The sequence below is a fragment of the Lissotriton helveticus genome (genome assembly GCF_964261635.1).
Source record: "Lissotriton helveticus chromosome 1_1 unlocalized genomic scaffold, aLisHel1.1 SUPER_1_unloc_46, whole genome shotgun sequence".
Classification (NCBI taxonomy): domain Eukaryota; kingdom Metazoa; phylum Chordata; class Amphibia; order Caudata; family Salamandridae; genus Lissotriton; species Lissotriton helveticus.
In genome coordinates, this window is record NW_027611688.1 from 1,744,352 (window position 1) to 1,759,318 (window position 14,967).

Below are 14,967 nucleotides of genomic sequence, written 5' to 3' on the forward strand. Positions count from 1 at the left end.
TACATCTCAGTGCAAATATTCTTCCCTAACTGAGCTCTCGGACTCTTGCCATTAGCTTGCAGACATAGATGACCCTGATGGGGTACAATCCAAATCGGAGAGGATCTTTTCGCTCGCTGTTTCTCACTCAGACTCGCTCCATATCCGGTCACGTTCCATCCAATATACGCTAGTGTCTCATCTTTCGGGATAGTCTCATAGGAATCTATTCCTTTAATCATATCGACTATTCCCTTAACTAGAGCACTATTCTTTGGATTGTCTTTCACAGAACGTTGGGGGTACACTTCATGAGCATAGATGAACATCGTTCTGTATGCCCACACAGAACCATTATAGCTGAATGGCAGGACCAGGTAAGGAATACCTTTATTAGTAGTATGAGGCATAAGGCCACACACCCAACAGTTAGTCGTGTTCACTACTAGCTGGTGTTGGTGCAAAAGCTGAACAAAGCTCTATTATTAACGAATTCCAATCTCCTAATGGACTCATGTTCAGGCAAGGGATGAAAAGAATGCGAAGAAACAGTAGAAGAAGGTAAGGGTTGTGTAGTGGGTGCAAACGTCACTTGAAAAGAGAATGTAACATATCCCATTAAGAACATCATTAGGCTAAGCAACATGAAAAGACACAATATTAAAAAACATTTTCTGCTCATAATTGTACACATTTTGCTCTTGAAACTCGTTTCTTCAACAGGTCTCTCCATCTCGAAAAACTCCATCCTCTAACCGCGCTGCTCGCGGCGGTTGGGTGTTCCGTGGTAAGGAATGCGCCTGTCAGCCCAGGGAACGCCCTAAGACCAACCAGAACCGTCGACCTTGTGTCTTCGGCTTGCACTCCAAAGGCTTGACACCACGACCCTACAGCTGAACCTGGATGGTGGTTCGAAAAACAAAAATCAGCCAAAACAGTTTCTCAGATGGGAGAGCTGAATTTCAAAAATAGCAAAGAAAATGAATTTTTATTTTATTGGTCCCACAACTCTTGATCGCAAATTATAACGGCCTTTCCCAGGCAATGTCTGGTCATGGAATAAAAGTTCAGGCTCGGTAGTGTCCAATCGAACGGACGGTGGCACAGCTTTTTGCAAAAGATCGTCACTTTCATGCTCAGAACCCGTCCCAATTAAACGTGCATCGCTAAAAGGCAGAAAACGAGGCACAGTCTCAGTTTCAGAGTCAGGAATGCCCTCCTGGACCCACCGGTCATACGGCAGAGGCAAAGGGGCCCTCTTACAATGTACGCCGTGTATCCAGTTCTTCTTTCCTTGCACTCGTACTGCAGATCGCGTAGACAATAGCACCAAGTAGGGGCAGGTCCAGAGGGGTTGATCGTTCTTTGTTCGCTGGAAGTTCTTCACGAAGATCCAGGAGCCAGGATCGATAGAATGCCCTGAATCTTCAGAAGCCTGAGGCAATGTATCGTGAACCTGTTGGTGTAAAACACGCAATTTAGCCGTCAAATCATGCAGATAGTCAAGCAGTACAGGGTGTTCGATCTCGCTGAATTTTGTCGGCCTCGGCACTCCCCATACGTTTGCCGGGCGACTGAAAATTATTTCATATGGACTAAGTTCCACTCGAGAATGTACAGTCATCCTTGTCGACAATAGTGCTAATGGCAAAGCATCAGGCCATTTAAGACCAGAGCTCGCTTGTATCTTGGCCAGTTTCAATTTGAGGGTGCCATTATAGCACTCAACTAGACCAGCTGATTGCGGGTGATTTGCAGCATGGAATTTTTGGCGAATTCCCAAACCATCACACACTCTCTTCATCACTTGACCCACAAATTCACTCACATTGTCACTCCAGACCATTCTCGGCAAACCATACCTAGGGAAAAACTCTTTAACAAGAGCTTTAGCTGTGGACAAGGCAGTATTATCTTTCAGGGGATATGCTTTAACCCATCTTGAAAAGGCGCAAACAACCACGAGTACATACTTCAGGTTGTTGCATCTCTTCATGTGGATGAAATCCAATTGCAAAATCTCAAACGGATACGTCGGAGGCGCAAAATGACCAGCTGGAGTTGGAGTTCCCTTACCAGGATTGTACATCAGACAAACCATACAATTCTTGACCACGTTCTCTGCACACTTAGGGATTCCAGCATTTTGCCATCCTGGAGCCAACAACTTACAAATCCCTTTCGTACTGATATGGGCCATTCCATGTGCCATTGTAACCACTGCAAGCACGTACGCATCGGGTAACAACCATCGCTGATGTTCTGACAACTCAACCCAACAACCATTCGAATCCAATTTACCCGTACTCTCTCTCCACACGCTCAACTCTTTCTCTGTAGCTTCAGCTTTAATTGACTTCACATTTTCTATCGTATCTTCACATATTCCTCTATCCGGAACCCATCTCGCTGGACCCGCAACATACATTCGACTCATCACATCTCTTGCCGTTTCTTTCGCAACTTCGTCTGCAAACGCATTACCACGACCAACATCATCTGTAACCTTCTTATGTGCACTGCATTTCACAATTGCAACTTGCAACGGCAGGGTCAGGGACTCGAGAAGCTCATTCACCAACTGACCATGCTGTATCTTCGTCCCGTGAGACGTGAGGAACCCACGTTCCTTCCACAAGCGACCAAAACTCTGAGCCACACCAAACGCATACTGGCTGTCAGTGTACACAGTCACTCTTTTCCCTTTCGACAACACACACACTCTCGTTAATGCAATCAACTGTGCTGCCTGAGCTGAATTATGTGGGATACGTGCAGCTTCTACAATCGTATGCAAAGTCGTAACTGCATATGCCGTAGTCGTATCGCCATTCAGAAGCTTGAAGCACGAACCATCCACCCATAAGGTACCATCACACTCCGCAAGAGGAGTGTCCCTAAGGTCTATTCTCGCTTTTGTTTCCTCCTCTGTCCTAAGAAAGCAATCATGCCGTTCAGAAACATCTGTCCCCACTGAAGTCGGAAACAACGTAGCTGGATTCAACGTATTGCATCTCTTTATATGCACATGACTCGCTAAGAGTGTCAACTCATAACCTGACAATCGAGCACTAGTTAAGTGCTGTGTCTTGGTTCTGTTTAACAAGATATCCACTGCATGTGGAACCATCACCATCAACGTATTATTCATCACCAAACCAGCAGACTGTCTAATAGAGACAGCCGCTGCCACTGTAGCTCTTAAACAACTCGGCAACGCTCTAGCTACCGGAACCAAAGTCGACGAGAAATACGCACATGGACGTTGCCTATCGCCGAACTGCTGTGTCAAAACTGACTATGCACATCCCACTCTCTCGTGGACATAGAGTGTGAAAGGCTTACTGTAGTCGGGGGTACCCAACACAGGAGCAGAACACAACGCATCACGTAATTCAGAAAAGCTCTTTTCGCGTTTTTCACTCCAAGTAATAGGATTCGGAGTATCCTTAACAGTAAGAGCCATCAGAGGTTTCGGAAGAAGCTAAAAATTTGGGATCCACTGTCTACAGTATGACAAAATACCCAAGAAAGCACGCACTTCTCTCTATGGGGTTGGCACACTCATTTTCGCAATCGCTTGGATTCGTTCTGGGGTCAATCTTCTTCCTTCCTTCGATAAGAGATGGCCTAAGTAGGTCACTTCTTGTCGACAATACTGTAACTTTGAAAGAGACACTTTATGATGCAAATCAGACAAATGACGCAACAACACTAAGGTGGCTTCTTTACAAATTTCCTCAGTATCTGCAGCGATTAGCAAATCGTCGACGTACTGGATAAAAGCAGCACCATCAGGTAAAAAAATCGTATCAAGCTGTGTTTTCAAGGCCTGACTATAAATTGACGGACTCTCATAGTAGCCTTGAGGAGCGCGCTTGAAGTGGAAGCTTCGACCTCCTAAAGAGAAGCAATAAATATCTCTACTCTCCTCGGCAATCGGGATGCTGAAGAAAGCATTCTTCAAATCAATCACCGAAAACCAGGTAGCCGAAGCTGGAATCATGGTCAGTAAGGCAGTAATATCTGGAACAACAGGAAATTGCGGGACTACAATCTTGTTCACCTCGCGAAGATCGATCATGAACCTATATACAGGCGGTTGTGAAGAATCAGTATGTTTTAAAACAGGCAGAACCGGACTGTTGCACACATTACCTCTCATTTCTTCAATCACATCTTTCTCAATCAGGTCATAAATGATCGCTAGCAACGCTCTTACACCTTCAGTGGAGATCCTATACTGTGGAACACGTGGCATTCGAACATTCGCCTTCAGTGTCACAACATATGGCGGAATCTCCAAAAGACCCACATCATTAGGACCAGTAGCCCAAAGAGTATCAGGAAGGGAAGACAATTCATCTGGGAGTCGGTCTCTCGACAAATACATCGGAGAGATCACTCTCTTACCCAATGTAAGCTGTACTCCCGAAGGAGAACACTGTAGCGTCGCATACAATCTTTTCAGCAAATCCAATCCCAACAAATTCTCACCACAACCTGTCGTCAAGATAAGGGGTGCCTTCCAATTCACAAGGTCCAACAGACAGAGACAAAGGACTAGAGATTTGGTTCCTAAATGGTGCACCAGAAAAACCTACCGAAACATTTGTTAAGCCAGACAAAGGTGTGCCAGGGAGTTTAGAGTGCATAATAGAACTCTTTGCAGCACCAGTATCCAACAGAAAAGGCTCTGACACACCTGATGTAATCACCTCAACGTAGGGTCCACTCTGATCTACTGGAACTGAAACAACTCCCTCTCCTTGTCCATGGCTGTCAGCAATCATTATCGTCCATATTCTGACCTTCGACATAGTAGTCGTCAGCATAGTACTGAGTCATTCTTTCATTTCAAAAAATCTTTATTTCGATCACTGATCATAAAAGATACATATCAATATATACAGTTAAAAACTTATTAAACCAGACTGATCCAACAGTTAAAATGATTGAATTAAAATACATATGAGACAGTAGATAGAAATCAAGTGATAGGGAGCATTATACCAGTCTTTTCATAGCTCGGCTGCGGATAAACCAGAGTGATGTTAAAAATTTTGAAATTGCAAAAACCACAGCAGCAGAAAGATCTGTTTTTAAAACTCTATAGGCGGTTTGGTGTGATCTAAATCCCATGTTCCTGAGCATTGGTACTAGCCAGTATTTCCTGCTCCGCTCGTAACCCTTACAGAAGAAAACAGCATGCATATCATCCTCCTTTGGATGTGCACACATTGGGCAGGATACTACAGTGGAGCACGATTTCCAGGATGCTGTAAATGAAGCTAGTGGAAGGCATCCATAACGCCACTGTAGGAACAGTTTCCTCGTTAATGGAGGAGCTATCTCGTCTAAAGTTTTTTCGAGGGAATATGAGTCTTTCGCTTTCAAAAATAAGTTTGTCAAGGACCCTTCTCGAGTGTCATTAATTGTTCTAGTCAACATCAAAGCATAATAAGCACTCGCAATGACCTTTTTTGGAATCCTGGTACATGAGTTTAAGGGGTCTGTCCACAATTCCGGGTAGCCCAATTCATCGAGCCTCCCTTTCACATACATTAACCACGGAATCTTCCTTGTATTCCGTAGTTCGAGGAAATCCTGTAATTCCTCCCTATAGTGAACGAGATCTGGGCTGCTCCACAATCGCCTCCAAAAAATTAGGGGTTTGAGTCCTAGCTCCTCTGTAATAGGTTTTATTCCCAGATCTAATCTAAGGGGCAGCAAAGGAGTGCTCTGGGGGAGGGCAGCTACCTGTCTCAGAAATTTATTTTCAGTTGTCTGTAGCTTTGGAGTCATTCTACCAGACGCACCATTTTGCTGATCAAAACAATTCATCGAATTTTGTGGAGGAAAGGAACGCGCATTCTGCGGGAACACACCACGTCCCCTACCTCTAGGAGCTTGCTGAACACCTCGACCTCTCACACCAGTCACACCAGTTGCGCGCTGCAACAGAACCGGGCAACTACTTTTAAAATGACCCTCTTCCTTGCAATATGCACACTGATTAGGGCCTACAGGAAAACGCGGTTGAGAAGACTCAAACCTTTGCGAGTTTCTCTGAAACTGCTGAGGTTGCTGATAATCACGCTCGCTACTACGAGGCGGATACGCTTGCTGCAAAAGAACCTTCGTCTTCAACTCTTTAGTCTTTTTGTCTGCTCTGTCCTTCTCGTCCTTATCCCTATTTTCGTAGTACTGTGCAGTAGCCAGTATCTGTGCTGAAGAGGTAACGGCCCAAGAACTCTCTGAATCTTTCAAATTCTTACACAACTCGGGGAGCAAATTATGCACAAACTTGTCAACAAACAACCGTTGACCACCTTCCGTGCTCATGTCTTGACCACTATGGTCGATAAACGTCTCTTCAAACCTGGTGAAGAAATCAGATACGCCTTCATCTTTCTTCTGCTTACACGCAGACAATTTATCCCCATTTACTCGCATAGCAGGCATTAAAGTCTTCATATAAGCAACGATTCTACCAGAAAGTTCTGCGACTAAAGGCTCAGGTTTAGCACCACCCACTTGTCGGCCATCCGCAGCACTAATATTATCCCATGTATCACCCAACTCTTGCGCATGATCCGTATGACGAATTAATGCCCATAAAGGCTGTGGAACAACGTTTCCAAACAACATGTCCATATCGGCTAAATTCATAACACACAAGTCTGCAGTCTGTGATAATTCCTTATAGTACCCTGCAGGATTTTTACGGGGGTCAGGTAAGGTTTACTTAAGAGCCAAAACTTCAGCTCGCTTCCACGGGACATATACCCCAACAAGCTGAAAATGTGCCGGTGCAGCTAAAATACCAAGACCTACATCAGCCTGAACTGCTTCCTTCCACACCGGAGGAACCTCTCTCATTGGATATTGTCGTACCTTCCTCCTAACAGAAGGATCAGGCTCAAACAACGACTGAGATGGAGACTCGCTCCTAAACGAAAACAATGTCGCAACTGCTTTTTCAACATTGGGACCCACTATTGTTCCCTTTGCAAACTCGGACTGTACACGGAACAACTCAGGCGGAGTCTGTCCCAAATCACCATCTTCCCATTCTCCACGAAGGAAAGTACACATCTTATCGAAAACATATCTCTGCTTCGGTTCTTCCCATTGACGGAAGAAGTCCATAACAGACTCTACATCATATCTTAAAGAACGAGTGACCCATTTATGTGCTAAAGGATCCAATACGTCCCGTTCTTGGGAATCAGGCAGTTGGCTACGCAATTGTTTACGCGCTGAAACAGGGGTCAAACTCGATGTCCCAAAGAAAGGAGACAAAAGACTAGCAACAGTATCAGTCATTCTCTGTCGAACAGAAGGAGAAGTCGACAGAAGAACAGGAGGAAAAACAGGATGAGACATAACAGACGCAGAGGCAGTATTAGAAGGAATATCAGAAAAAGTAGACAATACAGGAAACAAAGTCGTAGGAATTAGAGACGGAGCAGGTAGCAAAGTCGGCGGCCCTTGATGAGGCTGCGCCAGAGGAATAGGAGCCAACTGAAGAGGAGCTGGCGGCTGTGGAATAATCGGAGGCAAAGCAACCGGAGGTTGCGGAGGTGCTGTAGCACTCTGCATATAAGGAGGTGGCGAATTCAACAAATGTGACATCAAAGGATCTTTCTCAAGTTCCTTCGCTGAATCCTGCTGAAGAGTCGGCAAAGCTGGATAGCACTTATCAATCGCCATTTTACGTTGCCTGTGCAACTGCTCACTCGCTTGTTCCTCTTCATTATCTTTAAACTGTATAGCAGCCTGCATTATCGAGATACCCTTCTCTCTTTTACTTCTCTTAGCTAATTTAATTTCTTTCTGTTTGGCTTCCTTTCGCCATAGGCGGAAAGAGTCAAACATCGCCGGCCGGGCTTTCTTCTTAAAGAGTTTAACCTCTAGATTATCTAAAATTTCCGTATCATAACTACCATATTGGGGCCACTTTAGGACACCATCCTTCCTAGTGTAGCGGATCCACACTTCGTTATACGTGATAGGACCCACGCCACGTTTTAAATAGGGCTCATAGGTTGGAGTCCTAATCGGAGGAACCGGACACGAGTCCTCCAATCGGGAATCCCTCTTACAACCACAACAAAATATCTTTCCAAGTCTGCTAAGACCAGGCATCTTCGCTCACTAGTCTAGCTTCAAACTTCGAGGGAATATCGAATACGATAGTCTCGTGAATACACGAATCCCTCAGCTTTGGTACTTGCAAGTCCCAAATCAAAGATCCCAAGGGGATATCCAAAAACTAAGGACTGGGAGACGCTCCACTCATACTCAACTGAAGTATCGATGACGTCGCCAGAAGACCCGTCTATCGTCTCGCTTTACAAATCGTCTAAGGGCTCCAAGACAGGGCGACAGTCAGGGCAGCAGTCCTTCATAGCCGTCGGAAAGCGGGGAACCTCGCAGCAAAGACTTTCGGACCACGACGACATACAGGGGTCGATGAAGTGGCTCGCCTTCCTCCAGAATTTTCACACGAAGCTCCTCACGATCTTCAGGCTCAGACCGGTACCGCTGAAGTCGCCCTACATTGGGCGCCAATTGAAGAACCGGGTTTTAGAACCCAGCGGCGCCAGGGGAAACGCCCGAAGTCTCCGAGTTCTCCTGTCTTGGCATACAGAGACACAGGATACTTCTTGGTGACTTCAAAGATCAAATTTATTGGCTGCAACCACAAACAGAGGTCCACAACCACAAGCAGAGGTCCACGAAGTACAATGACGTATATTCGTAGGAGACTGCTCAACTTTACAAAGCTAGTCATCCCTTTTTATACAAAATATTGTGATTTAGGCAAACATTCCTTATTCACGATCAACCAATCCCATGTGTACACGACAAAAAGCATTGCAGGACAAACCCACATTTCGTTGTCCAGCCCACCATCAATTACACAGGAAGGCCCAACATTCTTGCTCGAACGGGCCGGACAGAAACCAATAATAAAAGACCACAACCCAAATCATAAATAGGCCATAAAAGAAGGAGCAGAAACAGATTAGAGGCAAGATAGAAGGGCGAGTGTATGCACCATAAACTCAGAAATGTCCTGCTCTTTGATCTCTATCTTGACCAGCTGCCGAACAAGGTTAGCTTCGGGCAACGGTGCCCAGGTCACACAAGAGTCAGCTGAAGGTGTACGTGTCCCAAGGACTCGTTCGGCGGTAGTCATCAGCCTATGTGAGGGCAACCACAAAATGGCTGCCGTACACAAAATTGAACCCAAGGGTTCAGAACGGAACTCCTTATTTCATGGTGAATCCATCACTCGAACATGATGAAAACACTCGTACATATTACACTCGTCATTTTCGGTCCGCTGTTACCAAAATCGTCATAATACGACGACTTTTATTGAACGGGTTCAGAATCTCAGAACCTCAAGCCACAACCCCAATATCCTATGCGGCGAGAGGCTAAATCTCTGGTTGCGGAAATCCTTGAACAATTAGAATATCAATATGTGATTGAGATATGTGTGTCACCCATGAATAATCCTCGTTTCACTGTTACCAAACCTGATGGGTCGTACTGCCTGGTTTTGGATTATCGACATTTAAATTCACATTGTTGTACATGTGCGGTACAGAACACCCACAGTTCAGCTCTCGTTGACAGTCTGGTGTGAAAAAGATTTAAGACCACACTAGACATTTCCAATGGCTTTTTTAGTCATAACCTGTCCTCTGTTAGTAGTCAATGGACAGCGTTCACTTGTGGCGGCAAGCAAAAACAATTTAAAAGATTGGCTATGGGCTATAAAAACAGCCTAGGCGTCTTTGCCGCAGGTGTAGTCTCTTTTGCTAGATGGCATTGATCCTGATGCGTACTCGTACATTGATGATATTTATCTCATGGACGACGAATTATGGCCGCATCTGTGTTGCATTGACCGCATTATAGTTATGTTTGCGGACTTCGGTTTTAAATTTGACTTTGCAAAGTCACACATTGCGGAGTACACAGTGTTGTTCCTGGGCTATGAGCAAAACAATGAAGGTAGAGGTCTCGCACCTCACTTCCTGGAGAAATGCGCTCGTTTATGGTCTCATACAACTCTGAAAAAACTACAATCCTTGGTGGGATTTTTGAATTTCGGGTGTACTTATATTCCTGATTATGCCCAGCATATCAAACCTCTATATGCTTTGACACAAACAACTTTTAGCAAGTCATGCTGGCTGCCTGAACATTCAGCTATTCTGCAATTTTTGCAGTCTGATCTTCTTGAATCTAAGTACTTATTGACTCATGATAACCACACTAACCTGGTAATAAGAATTGTGCATGGTGCCGTGGGTTTCACGTCCTTGACGTTTAATGAAGGAGACACAGTGCCTATCGCTTACAAGTCACACTTGTACACTTCGGCTGAAAAGCAATTTTCTTCTGTCGAGAAAGTCTTGACAGCTGTACAGATGGCGATTCTAAATGAGAGAGCGCAGTCACAAGGAAAACACATGTTGGTTGTTACACCTTATCCTGCATTTGAAGCAGTGATAAAAGCCAGTGTACCAAATTCTAAAGTTTTATATCCTAATTGGATACAATGGGCAACTTCGTTGACATCTCCGGATGTCACAATTATCTTTGACCACTCATTGCAAACTCAGGAGTTCTTACAGTATGAGTTTGTTCATCCTGCTCCTCTGTTCATGTGCACGCTTGAGGATTACCATTGTATCATTAACACTGACGGTTCGGCGCGCGAACCGGCGATAGGATCTAAGCATTCTTATTCAGTGGCCTGCGCAATTGTGGCTGGTACCATGGTGAATGGAGAATTCAAGCCCGATGTTGTGCACACACAGACATTAGGTGACTGTACCGCCCAGTTGGCAGAGCTACGTGCTCTAGTGCTTGGGTTAGTGAGAATGAGGGGTAAAAGGTCCCAATCCCTTACTAGCCGTTTATTGAGCAATGGTCCCTCTTTTTTGTCAAGCTTGCCCTCGGCATGGGGCAACCCCTAACCCCCTATTATAGCAAAGTTTGAGAAAGGTGTGTCAGGGCAAGCTTTGTTTTTTATGGTCTATTATGGAAAAATTCCAATCGCACGAGATGACTCGTACCGGCATTACACCAAAATCAGGGAATCCCTATTTATCCACAGAAAAGAACGACCAGATATACTTCTTCTACCTGATTCGTAACACCTTGAGGAAGCCACAGGCCGGATGGCCATGTAAGGGGTGAAACAAGTGTTGGCTGTTCTCCTACGTACTACCACGAATATAGTAACACCTTTATTAAAACAAAAAAAGGAACCATCGTGTAATTGGAATTTTTCCATAATAGACTATAAAAAACAAAGCTTGCCCTGACACACCTTTCTCAAACTGTGCTCTAGCGCTTGCATTGAAGTTTGCTGACCCTCGTGTGGCTACTTTAATTGTGAGTGACTCTTATTACTGTGTTCAGTCCTTCAATAATAATGTATTCTTTTGGACTCAGAATGACTATCGTGATTCTAAAGGTGACACAATTAAGCACAAGATGCTACGGGTTTGAGTCGCAGAAAGAAAGAACGTCTGCCTCTCGTGAATGTAATTCATACTCTTGGTCACCAACATGTAGGAGTACACGCTGTTGGCAACAGTCTTGCTGATGAAGCAGCAAAGACCGCAGTAGCAACATATGTAGTAGCAGCAGTTACAAGGTCCAACAGTAACATTGATGATGACATCTTGGCAGCTATAGTTGCTACAGAAACTTTATGGCAGTGACACAGCGCCCAGAGCATCTAACACCAGCAAACACAGAGGAGACAAAAGCGAAACATGGAAGGACAACCCACGCCAAAGGTGCCAGGTCTAATACTGACCCAATGTTTCATTATATCCTGATGCTGAAAGGATACAAGGACACTATGGTGGGATTGTATGTTACAGCTGCTGACAGCCTTTTTTCGAGCACCACTGCCCACAATTTATGCTGTTTGTAGATCAGAGACTGTGCCTCTCACTCTCCGAGCAGGACTGGCACAACCTTTGGAAAGACCATGGCAGTTTCCCCCAGGAGGTCAGGTTGAAATTCAGTTATTTCAAGTTCCTACACAACTGGCACTGGATGCCGGAGTGGATCTATAAAGCACATACACAGACGATTCCAAGTGCTGGAGGTGCTGAAGGTGTGGCGCACTCGCCTATGACATTTTGCATTTCCTGCGGACTGTACAGTGCTTTGTGCTACTGGGGCTCTGTTTGGGATACCTTGATGACTAATCTAGGTCTGGCACAACAATTGATGGCCCGGCTGACCTTGCTTCACAAAATGTCAATATTCTAGGATTTAATACACCATTTTAAGAGTTATCTGGATACGGCCTTCGTAATGGGGGTTGGCTTTTTGGGGGGTGACTTTGAAGGGCCTGGCACACTGACTTTTCCTCCTGTTCCCATGTCCCTTCCCCTCGTGTTCCCCCTCATCCTCCTTCCTTGATAATCTGCGGGATCTTCTAGGACGCATCAACTCTATCTGGAGGGGTTATTTTATTTATTGTTTTTCCTGTTTTCAATGTCTTCTCACAAGTTCTACTTTACACAGTATCTTGGACTCTGCTGAATCGATAAACTTTCATACCTGTTGTATGCTCATTGTATATGAAAAATCAATAAAGAATTGAGGAATTTACAAAAGACACAGGGAGTGCTGTCACTTAACATTTGACTTTGACAATACCAATGAAAGAGACATTACTGAATTTATAGCCCTAATCAGCACACATGTAAAGTGATAACATTAACAACCAAGTCTCACTAAAATACACATTCAATTTAACATTCTACTGAACTGTGTGCAGTACTCATGGTGAAATATGGGACATTTTTTGCCACCAAAATATGGGACAGAGGGTCTGCTCTGTGCCGAATAGTCATGTGTGAAGTTCTAGTTAATCCCAATAGTTTGGAAGAATGGGCCAGGTTTGAGTGAGACTTCATACCCACCTCCAAATGTGTGAGTGTCACTCGTGGTGAGTGAGGCTTGAGGGCTCTCATGTATGCAGGTCCAGTCTAATGTCGCTGTCGAGGCACTCAAAGCTTCTTGCATGACAATGCTACAAAGAGTTGACGCACTCACTAATCAATGGTGTACTGATGATGAGTGTACTGTGATATAGGGGCCTATGTGAAGGAGTACAATATTTTAGAGTAGTGAAATGCCCCTCCCCTGTTCTTCAGACCAGTAACACCCACTCATTTGTATGATACAATGCAAACTGTGTGAGACATTTCTGGTTCATACTTGATATCTCTGTCTTAGGAATTAATTGCTTCAAAGATAAATTGCTTTATTTTTTGTCAGCGAATCTTTGTTGAGAGAGAATGGTGGTTACTGGAAACAAAAAAACAAAGCCTGGAAGAGGCCGCTATCTTGATAATTTAGGAGACAGTTGTGGTCTTAAATCAGAAACTCAAAACCTAATTAGGGCATAAATTTCAGTCTTGTTCGAGGATATAAAACCGTATCAAATATAAGGAATAAGCGCCAGACACAGGAAAATTGGAAATAAGCTTTTCCTTTAATTGTCCCTTTGACACATGACCTATGCCCCTTACTATTTGATCTGGTGTTCAAAACTCCATAGTATTTTCCTCTGTTTACTTTCCTCTATACCAAGCTGTGGATTTAAAAAACCTGCAAATAAATTATTTAAAAGAATAAATAAGCTGCCCAGTTTAATTGCAAAACTGACCTATATACCCAAATATTCATTGAAATACAGATATATTCATTGAAATATTGATATATTCACTGAAATACAGATATATTAATTGAAATACAGATATAGTCATTGAAATACAGATATATTCATTGAAATGTGCAGTACAAAACCAAGAGAAAGGGCCCAGCCAAGCATCATCCAGGCACAGACGGGCAAGGACCCTACATCTTACTACACTTTGAGCAATCTGTGCATGCTGAACCGCCTTATACTACAATATGAGGGATCTGTGCACACCGTACTGCATCTTACTAGACTTTAAGAAATCTGTGCACGCTGCACTCCATCATACTGTAATGTGAAGAATCTGTGCACACTGCACTGCACCTTACTACACTTTAAGAAATCTGTGCACGCTGCACTGCATCATACTACAATATGAGGGATCTGTGCACACCGTACTGCACCTTACTACACTTTAAGAAATCTGTGCACGCTGCAAAGCATCATACTACAATATGAGGGATCTATGCACACTGTGCTGCATCTTACTACACTTTAAGAAATCTGTGCACGCTGCACTTCATCATACTGCAATATGAAGGATCTGTACACACTGTACTGCATCTTACTACACTTTAAGAAATCTGTGCACACTGCACTGCATCTTACTGCACTATAAGAAATCTGTGCATGCTTCACTGCATCATACTACAATATGAGGGATCTGTGCACACTGTACTGCATCTTACTACACTTTAAGAAATCTGTGCACGCTACACTGCATCTTACTGCACTATAAGAAATCTGTGCATGCTTCACTGCATCATACTACAATATGAGGGATCTGTGCACACTGTACTGCATCTTACTACACTTTAAGAAATCTGTGCACGCTGATCTGCATCATACTACAATTTGAGGGATCTGTGCACACTGTACTGCATCTTACTACACTTTAAGAAATCTGTGCACGCTGCACTGCATCATACTACAATTTGAGGGATCTGTGCACACTGTACTGCACCTTACTACACTTTAAGAGATCTGTGCACGCTGCACTGCATCATACTGCAATGTGAGGGATCTGTGCACACTGTACTGCATCTTACTACACTCTAAGAAATCAGAGCATGCTGCACTGCATCACACTACAATATGAGGGATCTGTGTACACTGTACTGCATCTTACTACACGTTAAGAAATCTGTTCACGCTGCACTGCATCATACTACAATATGAGGGATCTGTGCACACTATTCTGCATCTTACTACACTCTAAGAAATCT